This window comes from Symphalangus syndactylus, chromosome 12 (assembly GCF_028878055.3).
Source record: "Symphalangus syndactylus isolate Jambi chromosome 12, NHGRI_mSymSyn1-v2.1_pri, whole genome shotgun sequence".
Classification (NCBI taxonomy): domain Eukaryota; kingdom Metazoa; phylum Chordata; class Mammalia; order Primates; family Hylobatidae; genus Symphalangus; species Symphalangus syndactylus.
In genome coordinates, this window is record NC_072441.2 from 35,611,249 (window position 1) to 35,626,443 (window position 15,195).

Below are 15,195 nucleotides of genomic sequence, written 5' to 3' on the forward strand. Positions count from 1 at the left end.
CTAGCTGTGTAAACTTGTAGTGAATTCCAACAAGAACAGGCTATGCAGGCCGTACATGAGGAATGTGCTAGAATGGTACCGAAGACATCGCTGTATCTATTCATGTTATCAATATCTAGGTGTGTGTATTAGTCCAGTTTCATGCTGCTGATAAAGACATACCCGAGACTGGGCAATTTACAAAAAAAAGAGGTTTAATTGGACTCACAGTTCCACGTGGCTGGGGAGGCCTCACAATCATGGCAGAAGGCAAGGAGGAGCAAGTCACATCTTAATGTGGATAGTGGCAGGCAAGAGAGAGCTCGTGCAGAGAAACTCCCGTTTTTAAAACCATCAGATCTCGAGAGACCCATTCACTATCATGAGAATAGCATGGGAAATACCTGCCCCCATGATTCAGTCATCTCGCACTGGGTCCCTCCCACAACACGTGGGAAATATGGAAGCTACAAGATGAGATTTGGGTGGAGACACAGAGCCAAACCATATCAGTATGTAACAAACACAGGTAAAATTAGAGCATCAAGTAAATTTATGGAGTAGGGTTGAATATACTATCGAAGATTTATTTGCCCAAAAGTATATTGATATGTTTGAGAAAATAGAATAATTTTCTTTAAAGCAAAATACAAAAGTACATAATTTCAGAAATTATGATATTAGGATATCCAGTTTGTCAATTTGGAATTTAAATATTAAAAATTTAGATTAGAATGTAAGCTCATAAAGTGGAATAAGCAAATATTCTATTTGGTTTTGATCTGTTTTTTAGTTGATCAGTCAAGTAACAATTTCTATCATATCAAACACTTCAAATATCTGGAAGGTTGTCGTTATTACTCCTAATACCAGCAAGGAATCCCAGAAGCTGAATGTCTTTCCGTAAAGGCAAATGTTGAAAGGAGACTATCTTTTCAATATATGATGGTGCATGTTTTGAGGGAATATTCTTTAGTCTATCGTGAGAATGAGTTGTGGTCTAAGGGATTTGGAGTGTCACTGGAGAGAAGACAAGGGGAGCGGGGTCCTTCATGGAAAATATTTTATCCCATGACTACACATCGGCCAGCCAGCAGGTACTTCCTCCTGATCTGTCATGGTGGTGTGCTGATAGAAACTAAAAAATGACAATAAGGCTTCTTTGACTTAATAGACTCCCTCCCTCCCTCCTTTGGATTTCATAGATTCCCTCCCTCCCTCCCTTCCTTCCTCTCTCTCTTTCTTTTTTTCTTTCTTTCAATAACACAGGTTCAAAATCCAACTTTCTTGCTTTGTAGCTTTGGAAACTTAGACATACCAATTTCTTTGTGCCTCTTTTTTTAATATATAAAATGGGGGTAATAATAACACCCAAATTATTATGAGCATCAAATGAGACAACACGTGAGCCACCATGCCGACTTATTTTCTCCTCCTCCTCGTCCTCCTCCTCCTCCTTCTCCTCCCCCTTCTCCCCTCCTCTCCCTCCCCCTTTCCTTCCTTCTTTCCTTCCTCTTTCTTCCCTCCCTCCCTCTCTCTTTTTCTTTTCTTTCTTTCTTTCCTTTTTCTTTTCTTTCTCCCTTTTTCTTTCTCTCTCTTCTTTCTCCCTTCCCTTCCCTTTCCTCCCCTCCCCTTCCCTTCCCTTCCTTCCCCTTCCCTTCCCTTCCTTCCCCCTCCCTCCCTCCCTTCCTCCCTTCCTGCCTTCCTGCCTTCCTTCCTTCCTCTCTCTTTCTTTCTTTTTTTCTTTCTTTCAATAACACAGTGTAGTAGGTTCAACATCCAACTTTCTTACTTTGTAGCTTTGGAAACTTAGACATACTAATTTCTTTGTGCCTCTTTTTCTTCATATATAAAATGGGGGTAATAATAACACCCAAATTTTTATGAGCATTTAATGAGACAATGCGTGTTAATTGCTTAAATTTGTACCTGAAAGATAGGAAACACTAATTGCTAGCCATTGTTATAATTATTGGAGATAAGGAACAAAGGTGAAAATATCAAGCAAAAATAGAAGCTACACTAAGAAATTTGTGACTTCTTAGAACACATTGTGATGATTCTCTAAATAAATATATTTACTGGTACATACCCAACACAATATTAGAATATTAGGGCACACAAGTTCTCTTTCAAAATAGATTTAAAGATATATATGTGTGTTTATATATATATATTTAAAGATATATATATAGATTTAAAGATATATATATTTAAATATGTATATGAAGATATATATATTTAAATACATATATGAAGATATATGTATATATATATATCTTCATATATGGGGTGATAATTGTAGTATTTGTCACAGCAATGGAATGAAGACTTCATTATAAAAATTATTTAGCAATCTGCCTGGCACTACTAATAAGCACTCAAAGCACTAGTTTGCTACTATTGCTAATTATCATTATCATTATTATATATGTGAGAGATACATATAAGGGCATAATTATAATTTTATACTATGATAAGAACAGAAGAGTTAACATTTCAAGTCTTTTAAAGTATGAATACAGTTTTTCCAGATGGAGAGGAGGGAAAGAGCATTCATGGATTCCCCATGTGTTTTACCTAAACTTGACTTGTTTTCAAAAAGTCACTGAGACCACCATTATTTTACTGAGAAACTGCTTTTGAATTGACCATGTCCACACAAACTAATCAATCAACAGATAATTGAGCACCAAATCTATGAAATATGCGTAGAAAGTGTAGACAGGCTCCCAGCTGGTTTTCCTATTCTACATTCTCTCTTTTTAGCATACTTTTCATGAGGTTGACACAGTAATCTCCCTAAAGTGCAGTTTTCATCATGCTGTAACTGCTAGAGGACATAGAGTGGTTTTTGAATGCCTGCTGTATCAAGCCCAAACGACTCTATCTAGCTTCAAGGATCCTCAACAGTCTTGCAATTTACAGTATGGCATCAGCACCAACATCACCTGGGAAGTTGCTAGAAATAAATAATCCCACACCTCAATCCGGACCTATTAAATTAGGTTCTTCATTTTAACAAGGTCCCCAGGTATGCACGTTCGAGTTTAAGAAACATTTCTTTACAATATCCTTTAATCTAAACCAAACAGAATCACTAATCCATATACAACCCAGTCTTATCAAGAAGAATTAAATCTTTTCATTAATTTCTGTGCATCCAAAGCAATCCCTTTGCTCATGCTCTTAACTCCACTGGAAATATCTTATTTCCTTCACATCTACTATCTAACTCTCATCCATTCTTGAAGACCAGTGAAAAGTCTCTTATCTTCCATGAAACTAAGACCATTTCAAAGTACACTAATCTTGTTGAATATTTCTTGCACTTAGGACAACACCAATTCCATTCTTCTTTTATCATTCATTCATTATTCATTGAATATGCATTTTCTTAATGCTTATGATTATTTACCTGACATTGTTGCATTGGCCACAATAAAACAAGAATGCAAGACTTTCCCTACTCTGTCAGTTCCCAATGAGGGATATCATGGTTCAGTAGAGATGTCTTAAGTTTCATAGGCAAGAGGTACAAGTGGGTAGATGTGAGGGTGCAGGACCATATTGCATAAAGCCACATAATTTGTGCTTTTTTGTTAAAACTACTTAATGGAAATAATACTGTTAAAATATATTAAAATCTTTTGTAGTTTGAAACAGATGAACTACTTTAACTGTTAGGGACATGACAAAGAGATGTTGTGTTTTAATTGTTTCATGTTAATTTTCCATCCTGCAGATAATTGTGATTTTTTTTTATAGGCCAGCAATATGTCCTTCTCCATTCATTCAACAAATAACAGAATTTTAAAATAGCTCCTATTTGTCCTTTTCTGACTCCTTAAATTTTAGACATGATAGGCACTAAATAAATACTTGTTGATTGAAGACACTTTTTGATCTCAAGTTGGGGACTAGGTTTACACACGTGGAACAGCCATTTCAGAAATGCAGCCGCCCCTTCCTCCTACTGTTAATCATGACATAAGGAAACGTTCATGAAGTTGTAGTGACACTTTGGTTTACTAGGAGTGTCTTTTGGATCAAAAAGTTCCTCCAGGGTGCCATGGAAGTTTCTGTTTCTCTGTAGCTAATGTTTGCTATCACCAGAGACTGTGTTGGAGTACAGCCAACCAAATGGAATTGGCCAGTAAAAGCTTTTGTGGGTGAGCATTTGGAAACAAGCTTCATGACCATTTGCTAGCAAAACCTCAGCAGGAGGAATTTTAACCAACCTAAGTTAATGTAAAGGTTTGATTTGAAAGGGTCTGGAGGGGCAGGGGAAATAAAATACTTAATGAAGTATGTAACATCCCATATTCTTTAATAGTAAAAATAAAAGTGTTAAAGCAAACTACATATGGCCTGAGAAGGACCCTGTAATTCTATATTTGAGTCGTTGTGGATGAATTGTAACCTAGATTAATAGTCAGACAAAATTGAAAACCTGACTTAGGAGTATGAGCCTGTAACAATCACTGAGTCTTGGCCAATCACAGCGGCCAAATTCCAGCCACTCATAGACTGCTAAGTGTTCAAACTGTGTTCAAATGAGGTAAACACCAATCTGTAACCAATCCAGCTGTTTCTGTACCTCACTGCCAATTTCTGTACATCATTTCCCTTTTTTGTCTATAAATCTTCTTCTGTCACGTGGCTACACTGGAGTCTCTGTGAATCTGCTGTGAATCTAGGGGCTGCCTGAATCAGGAATCGTTCATTGCTCAATTAAACTACTTTAAAGTTAATTCGGCTGAAGTTTTTATTTTATCAAAAGTTAGCTTTTCTTGTTGCAAAACTACTCACCAGCTCTTTAGGTAGAAACAGATGCTTAGGCAGATAGCCAGTCTTTGAAAGGGCACAAGCTCCAAGCGGCGGCACTGGAGTACAGTAAGATTAGATACTGTGCAAGACAGTCAGTAAGCCCCTTGGTTCCTTCAGTGTGATTCAGGAGTGGAGTCACACAAGGAAACTTCACAACCAAACTAAGTAAAAACACGATTTCCAAGGAACATAAACTAGAACTTTACAAGATCTAATGTTACATGAAAAATGCACATTACTTTGATTCAAGAATCAGCAACTACTTTATATTTATAACCTTCAAATTGGTTACAACGTTCCTTTATCTTATTCAGCATTCTTGCTGAAGATGAGCTTTCCCACATGAAGTGCAATTTTGTCTTCAACTTTTAATTCCTCTGGATACAGAAGAAAAGCTCTGGGCCCTTCATTGAGCAATTATTATTTCTTAAGTGAACACAGAGTTTGAGGATGGTGCCAAAATCTTCCTTTCATCCAGAGAACAAGTCTAACATAAGCAGCAGCATAAGTGTTGTCTGGCGGCACCCCAGTTTTAGGTACAAGAGCCAAGTCAAGACTGAAAGGGGAACTCATTCCTCACCTCTACTCACTCCCTGGCATCTCCTGAGGTTCTTGAATGAATGCCAGTTAGGGCTGATTTATATGACTCCTTGGAGGTTTTAGATAACTTCACTAAGACCTGTTTGTTTTTCTCATTTAGTCTGTTTCTCCAGAGTAGGATTTGCCAACTTGCTGCTGAATATGCTGTTTGCAGTTCATTGCTAGGTTTCCATACTAACATAAAGCATTGGTATTTGAAAAATTCATTAAGAAGTGGCTCACCTTAATTCCTAGATCTAAATCTGTGGCGTGGTTCTATCACCTTTTCTACAATGTTGTCTCAGAATTTAAGAACAGAAAATAAAGAGTTCATATGCTAACATTTCATGGAATATGCCTACACAAAGGAATTGCTGCTTCATGGCTTATGCCATTGTTTAAGCTATCTTAATTGTTTTCAAGTTTTAAATACAGAGCTGGAATCCAATTCTTAGGAACTCCTACCATTTGTCTTAGTTTTCTAAGACATTTACTGTCTCCATTACATAAAAAGACCTTCAAATATTTGAAGATAGGTTCCATGCTTCCTTTATATGTATATATATTTTTAATGAAACTTCTCTTATTCCTTCTGCTACTCCTAAGGTTACAGGACTTCCAAACGGTATCATTAATGAGAAGTTAGCTTTTCAATAACCACATTTTGAATACAGTCTGCTAATACTGACCTCAATTATAGTTAAAAATATATAAGACCTGCACTTAAATACAATCTTTTAAAGGTTTGATTAGATTTTGATTGCTGTAATTAGCCATCTGTAATACATAAGACATAATCTAGAATTTGCTCTTTACACATCAGAGTGATAAATCCAGCTACAGAAAGCATCTTTTTGGTTGCCTCTTAATGAAAATATTACTAGAAACTACTAAGTGGTGATTGAAAAAACATGCTGAAATATTACTGTCAGCTACTGGAGTCAAACTTCTCACCAGAGAACTATCACAACTTCAGGATAAAAATGATTGCTATCTAAATACAAATTTTAGCAGCCATTAAAACTGTTAGAAAGACCTTAGATCACGTTGCTTCTTAGAGTTTAAAAAATGTTTACTACACAGTATCAAATTAAAATTTAGTTACTACTTGCAAAATTCATAACATTTATGAAAGTATAATTAACTAACATTTTAAATCAGAATTCAGGACAGTTTGAATATTCCTTATATGTCCACAAAAGTTTTTTCTAGTCTTTTACCAAATACTAAAGTGATGATTTGTCCAACAATGTAGATGTTTAATATTCACCAAAGTGTCATCAACAACTTAACGCATTATGCTTTTACTTCTCATTAAAACTTCTGTATTACTGAAGCTTGACCAAATTTCCTTCATGCTTGGACATCTGTTTAAGTATAATATTCTACAGTTTTCCTCCTGTATCAGATTTTGCCTTATCTTTATTTTCCTTCCTTCTCTGACCTGTATTCAAGAAATAAAAAATGGCTCTTTGATGTGCCAGTTCCAAGTATGTTCAGATAAAAGGTAAATAATTCAATAGACTTGTTGATGAGAATTGACATTTGAACACTGGAGGTTGTTTCTTTACTCATGCACTCTCCTAGTGAGGATAGGGGACCCAAGGTAGTGACTGGCTGGAGTGAGTTTCAAATTGGTGAAAAACTTCTAAAAAAAGAAATGGTAGAGAAAAGAGCAAAAAAAATTCTTTTTTAAATCAGTGAAGTAGGAAAGTCCAAACATATATTCTTATCAAGTCTTATACTTGTCCAATAGTTATAAGCCTCTCTGAAAACATTTATATGTGTGGGTGGAGGCAAGTTGCCCATTAAATTGTAAGAGGTGTTATCAGATTCATCAGGACTTGGTTGTAAATTTGACTACACAGTTTGGCTCATAGAGAAATGAGGAGGAAATATCTGATTAAAGTGTGCATAGCTGCTGAGGCAACTGAATGTTGCCATAGCAATTGAGATGAAATGTGCAAGAAGTGAGATAATTAAATCTAACCCCTTTAGTAGTTTTGACAGTCAATGCACTGCCAATAGAAAAAGTTATCTACAGTATTAAGATAAAACACATTCCTCATGGAACGTCTCCTTACTAGTATTTTGTTTCTTTTCTAAATACATTGCTTTAGGTGTCTAATTTGAATGTGTTCTCTTTTAATAATCAAATACAGTTTTGACCTTGGTCTGCCTAGACTTTCTGCTGGTTTATTATATCATGGGGACTGACATCTATAAAAAATATCAATGTTTTCCCCTCTAGTTCTTAAAAAAAGTATACTAAAGCCAAAGCTGTCACATTTGAGCTTAGAATTCAATAATATCTAGAACGTGCTGCCCTCTTCAGGAGCTGGTGCTTAAAAATAGTTTTTTTTTTTTAGCAGATTGATATGAGTTATAATATCAAAATTGTATTGATAATCCTTTAGGAATAAATTCCATGTAAAATAAAGTATTTCTGTGTTTAAATTTTTTTTACATTAAGAGCTTGCATTAAAAATCAATACATATAAAATTTTGAAAGGAATTATTAATACTTATAATTAAATACAAACTAATAATTTCCTGAAACTAGTGTCATAAGGAGAATTCCTGAATCATTATAGAATTTGACTTCCATATTTAGTATTCAAATTTTTAAGAGAAAATTTGTCTCAAAAAGAAGGTATTTTCTATGTGAAAATCTAAGTAGGACATCCTTCAAATCCCGATTTTATTCTTCAACAACAAAAACAACAACAAAAACCAACTTTTTAATTTAGGAACATTAGGGTTTATAGTTTGAAATTTTAGCTAGTTTTCATTTACAGAAACAGTATCTTTCTTGGGAATAATGAGTCCAAAGATATCTTAACACATCATAATGTTTATCCAAAATTACTTCAATAGAAAAAATTTCTAAAGGTATGAAATATCACTATTGAGAAAATTCAAGGAAATCTCCTTCATATATATCTATTAAAATTTCCTTAGCCATTATATAGTTTTAACAGAGAGATATGATCTCAGTGTATTTTTCTCCAAATTAGGTTTATTATACTTAAAAAAACTGATCAATATTAATAGCATTAATTATCAGGATGTGAGAAAAGCATATTTTCCCTTAAAGAGTTTTAGGTATAGCTGTCTCGTCTCTTTCAATAAAAACTTCAAATAAGCTAAAGGGCTGAGTGAAAAAAAAACCTATTGACAATGTTCTCCTAATTCTACAATATTTCTTTTGTGGAAAATAAAATAGTTTATTCCTGTATTTGAAAGTACTTATCAAAACAAGTGCTTAATCTTACGGTAGCTCTGTCCATAGTCATATAACATATGTTCAAGAATTCTTAGAACACTGATTTGTGTTTTCTGCTATAGATTTACTTTATTTTTGTTTTGCTGCTGGTGCATTACATTTGGCAGTTAGGATCCCTGTGGATGGAGGTATAATAAATAATAATATTTTCTTTACTTTCCAGGGTATTTATGGCACAATGAAAAATTTCATCTTTCCCAGAATGGTAAGTAAAGAGTTCTTTCTGTATTTGACAGTACTGAACACAAACAAGAAAAGGTGAATTGTTATAATAAAATTGAAGTATCATTTACTAAATGTATTGAGTCATCTCATAATTATAATGTACTTTATACTTTTGCAAATAAATGGATGCTGTATTCAAATTCTATAATTATTCCAAAATTTTCGCCAAATATACTACAGAATTTTTACAGGAAATACAAGGTTTTGCTTTCTCTGTTGGATTGCAGTTGAACATAGTATATCCAACATTTTGTTTTCTGGGGTAATTTATTTAAAAATATACACAGATATAGAAATAAATGTGGTTTACATTCCACGAGCAGAAAAAGAAAGCGTTATCTGTGATACAAATTGAGAGCTGGTAAGAGTCCTCTGGAATTGTTACTGTTACATAAAAACTGATTGTAATTTATGTTTGACCGGGGCTTTGCAGCATCTGTGAATTTTAAAATATTTATTTTCTAAAAGTATATATCATAACTTCTAGGCAAGCTAGCCACTATATGATTTTGGTTAAACATATAGTTTTGTAGTCTTTATATTTTTATGACTTAAACAGGAAATATTTAGTTTTAGTCTTTATCATAACCTCTTTACAATTCAAATACTAAAAATTAATCTTATTATACGGGAAAGGTCAGTGTAAGATGATATTTCCTAGGAAGTTATTACTGTCTCCTATGATGCTCTTTTATTTTTCCAGTGGTTTAAGAGTATTCCCTATAAAAAGAAGGAATTTCTCATTATAGAAAAAAACTCACTTTGACATCAAAGTGTTAGGTTAAGTGAAAAAGCAGGGTACAGAACTACATACATTACATGTTGTGTGCATGTGTGCTTATATAGACAGAGGAGAGAGTATATCTTGGGCTTAGAAAAAAGACACAAAAGGCCAGGCGCGGTGGTTCATGCCTGTAATCCCAGCACTTTGGGAGGCTGAGGCAGGCGGATCACGAGGTCAGGAGATCGAGACCATCCTGGCTAACACGGTGAAACCCCATCTCTACTAAAAATACAAAAAATTAGCCAGGCGTGGTGGCGAGCCCCTGTAGTCCCAGCTGCTCAGGAGACTGAGGCAGGAGAATGGCTTGAACCCGGGAGGCGGAGCTTGCAGTGGGCTGAGTGCCACTGCACTCCAGCCTGGGTGACAGAGCCAGACTCCATCTCAAAAAAAAAAAAAAAAAAAAAAGGAAAAAAGACACAAAAGGTACACAAAAGAATGGGAATATAAGTAGTTTCATAGTCTTAATTCTTCATTTTTTGCATTTCCTATAATAAATAGATATTATTTTTATAACCAGAACAAAAACATTATTTGAATAATAAGCTATTCAAAAGAGCATATTTATTATTATATAAATACGTATATATAAAATTGGGAAATAACTCTTTGTGCCAACTGGATAACCAATTAAAAAAAAAATCTTCAGCTGGGCATGGTAGCGCACGCCTGTAATCCCAAAACTTTGAGAGGCCGAGGCAGGTGAATCACCTAAGGTCAGGAGTTTGAAACCAGCCTGGTCAACATGGTGAAACCCCATCTCTAACTCCAGTCTCGGTGACAGAGCAAGATTGAGTCTCAAAAAAAAAAAGGGCCGGGTGTGGTGGCTCACGCCTGTAATCTCAGCACTTAGGGAGGCTGAGGTGGGTAGATCACAAGTTCAGGAGTTCGAGACCAGCCTGGCCAATATGGTGAAACCCTGTCTCTACTAAAAATTTAAAAAATAGGGGCTGGGCGCGGTGGCTCGCACCTGTGGGAGACGGAGGCGGGCGGATTACCTGAGGTCAGGAGTTCGAGATCAGCCTGGCTAACATGGTGAAACCCCATCTCTACTAAATATACAAAATTAGCTGGGTGTGGTGGCGCATGCCTGTAATCCCAGCTACTCTGGAGGCTGAGGCAGGGGAATTGCTTGAACCCAGGAGGCGGAGGTTGCAGTGAGCCGGGATCCTGCTACTGCACTCCAACCTGGGCGACAGTGAGACTCTGTATCAAAAAAACAACAACAAAACAAAACACAAAGAAACAAAAATTAGCCAGGCTTGGTGGCTCACGCCTGTAGTCCCAGCTACTTAGGAGGCTGAGGCAGAAGAATCCCATGAACCCAAGAGGTGGACGTTGCAATGAGCGGAGATTGCACCACTGCACTCCAGCTTGGGTGACAGAGTGAGACTCCATAAAAAAAAAAAAAAAAAGTAGATAACTAGGCAAATATAAAGAAATTTTATCAAAAAATTGCTTTCAACCTAAAATAATGTTAATAAATCATTTATTATATTAATAATAAATGGCACTATTAGAATATTTTTGATATTAAAAATTCTGCTCAAGAGCAATTTATTATAGGGCAGAACTTAGCATAAATATATAAAGTTTAGTTATATCTTACTGTCTTGACACTTTAGCTCTCTAGAACTAAGCCAAAAATTTTAGGAGAAATTTAGGAAAAAAGTCTCTAGCATGCATCTAATATTGTTCACATAAATGCTTCCCAAGTTTTTCTTTCCATCATATTAGTTATCAGTTTACATAAAATTATAACAGAATTGTTTCTCTAATTATGTAGCTACAAACTAGAAGGATTACTATAAAACCTAGAAGAGACTAGGAGGAATGCATTGAGGAGTTAAAGGGTATTTTCAGCTATTCACCAACAGTAAGAATTGAGGGACCAAGATTAGCTGTATAATTTTCAGTAAGACACAGCATATATGTAGGTTTAAAATTCCTGAGTGGTTAAAGTAGAGGGTTATACTATAAGATTTTTAAAATAAAATCTTAAATTTCTTTCTAGACCAAGAATTTTACAATAAAATTACATATCCTTAAACTGAATATACATAGCATAAAATAACATTGAGAGACTTAGAGTCATTAGAATGAAAAAGACTGTAATGATTAAAGGGGTAAATTTCATTCATTTGTAAAATTCACATAAATGTAAGTCTCATCCATATTTCGTTGAAAGTCTTTTCCAAATTGTATTGTGTAAATAAGAGATTGTATATTGTGTATTTTGATAATATTCCTTCTATATTACTATTTTTTAAATGTACCAAAAAATTTAACCTGAATTTTTTCACTTTACTCTGAATGAGATAACATTGTAAATGACCTATAAGATAAAATCTAGTATCAATCTTTCCTAAAGAGCGGGAAGCCAAATTCACACAGATTTGTATATGGAGATTTATATTTCTAGTAGGTTCAGACTGCCAAATTACTAATTTGTTATACTGGGAAATCAAATATTTAAATATATAATTTCCTTTTTTGCATCTACTCGGTAAACTCTTTAGTCCAACATATCATGACATTTTAGAAGAAAAATGAACAAAATTAACCTCTTGTCTATAACCAAAATCAGGGGCAATGTAACAAATTATTGAATAAATAAAATACTGCTTATTCAAACTATTACTTTCTGATCTGTAAGTGTGCTAATTTAACCAAACAGACAAAGTTCTGAATACTATGTAAACTAAATCGAAATGCAAATATATATTTTATTGACATGTATTATTAAAGCTGAACTTCCAAACAGAATAAATCTTCAGCATTCCAATTTTTTATAAGATATTGATGAGAAAATAAAAAAAATTTTAATGTAATTAATCTGCCCTTCAACAAAATAGATCCTCTCATTTCCAATTCTGGTTGTACTTAATGAATAAAGGTTGAATGCATATTTATGTTAATAGTCATGATATATACACTTCAATGAACAACAGTAAAACATACTTTATTTCTGAAAATGTTAATAATGATTTATTACCTTATTTCACTAAGGACAAAAGCTCCACATTATAGTCAGCTATAGCCAATAGTCATTTTGTCATTAGTCTTAAAATTTCACAAGTTTCCAATTTATCAAGTGTCAATTTTTAGGTCAGACAATAATAATATAAAAGAATTGTTAATTGGCCAACAGGTTGATTACTTTTAAGATGTGAAAAAAGCAAAGATAAAAACAGTCCTCTCCTTTTCCTTCAATTAAAATTGCATGCAATTATTCTTGTAGATTATAGTTCTCTTTTGGGATTTCCGGTTTCATACAACTTTTTGGTTCATTTCACAGGAATAATATTCATTTTAATTAGCAAAAAAACAACTGATGAGCTTTTTTACAAGAGGGAGTTCACTCTGAGTGCTGATTACTGCCACTACATTATCCTGTTTTTATTTATTTATTTATTTAATGGTCTCGCTTTTAAAGCAGTTAGTTGAATATGTTATCTGTTAGCAGCCATTGTCTTTGAAGACAGAATATCTTTCTTGATGAGTGGTTAGCCCATTTTGTTTTATTCTCCCAACTTTCCTAAACAATATCGTAAGTTGGCTTCTGAAATGATTTATTGCCATTTTATATCTTCAAATATACAAATCAAAATATTTTAAAAGTAAATAGATATTTTTGATATGTTATTGAATTGTATTACATAGTTTAGAAGGTTATACTACTTCCTTTAAAATTCTAAAAAATATTTAGTAGCTAAAAAAATAAAATTTATAATACATATATAAGAAATACAGGGCTGGGCATGGTGGCTCACGCCTGTAATCCCAGCACTTTGGGAGGCCGAAGCGGGCAGATCACCTGAGGTCGGGAGTTCAAGACCAGCCTGACCAACATAAAGAAACCCCGTCTCTACTAAAAATACAAAATTAGCCGAGTGTGGTGGCACATACCTGTAATCCCAGCTACTCAGGAGGCTGGGGCAGGAGAATCACTCAAACCTAGGAGGCGGAGATTGCGGTGAGCTGAGATCGCACCATCGCACTCCAGCCTAGGTTAACAAGAGCAAAACTTCGTCTCAAAAATAAAAGAAAAAGAAAAAAAAAGAAGAAGAAATGCAGATCATGAATACCTGTGTACCACCAACCAGTTTAAGAAAAACACATTATAATGCCCGTTCAAGCTTTCAGTGTACTCTTCTACAGTTCTTTAACCCTTCTTTAATCCGTGCTAAACATTATCCTGAATTTTCTCTATCCCTTGCTTTTCTTTTTAATTTTACCTCATATATTTGCATCCTGAAATATATAATTGTTGTTTATGTTTTGCAAGAATATGTAAATAGAAAGTTGTATTTATCTATGACTCTTCTACTCAATATTAAGTTCTTGAGTTTCAACCCCTTGAAGCACATAGCTATAATTCATTAGTTTACACTTGTATAGTATTCTATTGTATGATTTATTAGTCTTCCTTTAACACTAATGGATATTTGGGTTGCCTTCAGTTTTTTGTTTTTATTATTATTATTACACACAGTGCTTCTATGACCAGTCTTGCAAATTTATAAGTAGATATGTGCAAAAATTTATATTGGGCAGTGGTTCTTAACCTGGGATGATTTTGCTCCCTAGAGAATACTTGGCAATATCTGCAAACATTTTTACTTGTCGTAACTAGAAAGTGCTACTAAATGTCCCCAGTTAATGATAAACGTCCTATAAACTACAGGATGGCCCCACAAGCAAAGAATTATCTGGCCTAGAATGTTAATAGCATGAGGTTAAAAGATCAGTCTCTAGATGACTACTTAAAAATGAAATTGCGGCTGGCCATGGTGGCTCACGCTTGTAATCTTAGCACTTTGGGAGGTCGAGGCAGGAGGATCACTTAAACCCAGGAGTTCGAGATCAGCCTGGGCAACATGGTGAAACCCCATCTCTATGAAAAATACAAAAATATGCCAGGCATAGTGGCAAGTGCCTGTAGTCCCAGCTACCCGGGAGGCTGAGGTGGGAGGGACAATGGAGGCTGCAGTGAGCTGTGATCATACCACTTCACTGTAGCCTGGATGAAGTGAGATCCTGTCTCAAAAAAAAGAAAAAAAAAAAAGAGAAATTGCTGGGTCATGGAGTATGAAAAATTTCTAATTTATTAGATAATTCACAACTGTTGTACACAGTATCAATGTTACACTCCTACTAGGAGTATAAAGATAAATATTATGATTTCTCGATATCATAGCTAGCACTTAATATTGTAAGATACTTAAATGTATTTATTTTTATTATTTTTAGAGACAAGATCTCACTTTGTTGCCCAGGCTGGAGTGCAGTGGTGCCATCTTGGCTCACCATAACCTTGAACTCCTGGGCTCAAGTGATCCTCCCACCTCAGCTTCCTGAGTAACTAGGACTACAGACTCGTACCACCACAACCAGTTAATTCTTAAAATTTTTTGTGTAGACAGGGGTTTCACTATGTTGCCAGGGCTGGTCTTGAACTCCTGGCCTCAAGCGGTACTCCCAGCTATAACCTGCTGAGGTTATAGATGTGAGC

At 34.7% G+C, this 15,195-nt stretch overlaps 2 protein-coding genes across 4 annotated transcripts in view; one reads left to right on the forward strand and one right to left on the reverse strand.

The window, feature by feature from the left end:
• Positions 1-15,195, forward strand: part of ADGRL2 (adhesion G protein-coupled receptor L2) — a 691,023-nt gene that overhangs the window by 448,936 nt on the left and 226,892 nt on the right. For all 3 annotated transcript variants that reach the window (XM_063624182.1, XM_063624180.1, XM_063624187.1), the window contains one exon: positions 8,838-8,879. The gene's annotated coding sequence lies outside the window, so the exon portion shown is untranslated. The remainder of the gene's footprint in view (positions 1-8,837; positions 8,880-15,195) is intronic.
• The window catches only part of LOC134734807 (transcription factor SOX-30-like), a 69,841-nt gene that overhangs the window by 19,866 nt on the left and 34,780 nt on the right, over positions 1-15,195 (reverse strand). The window lies entirely within an intron of this gene.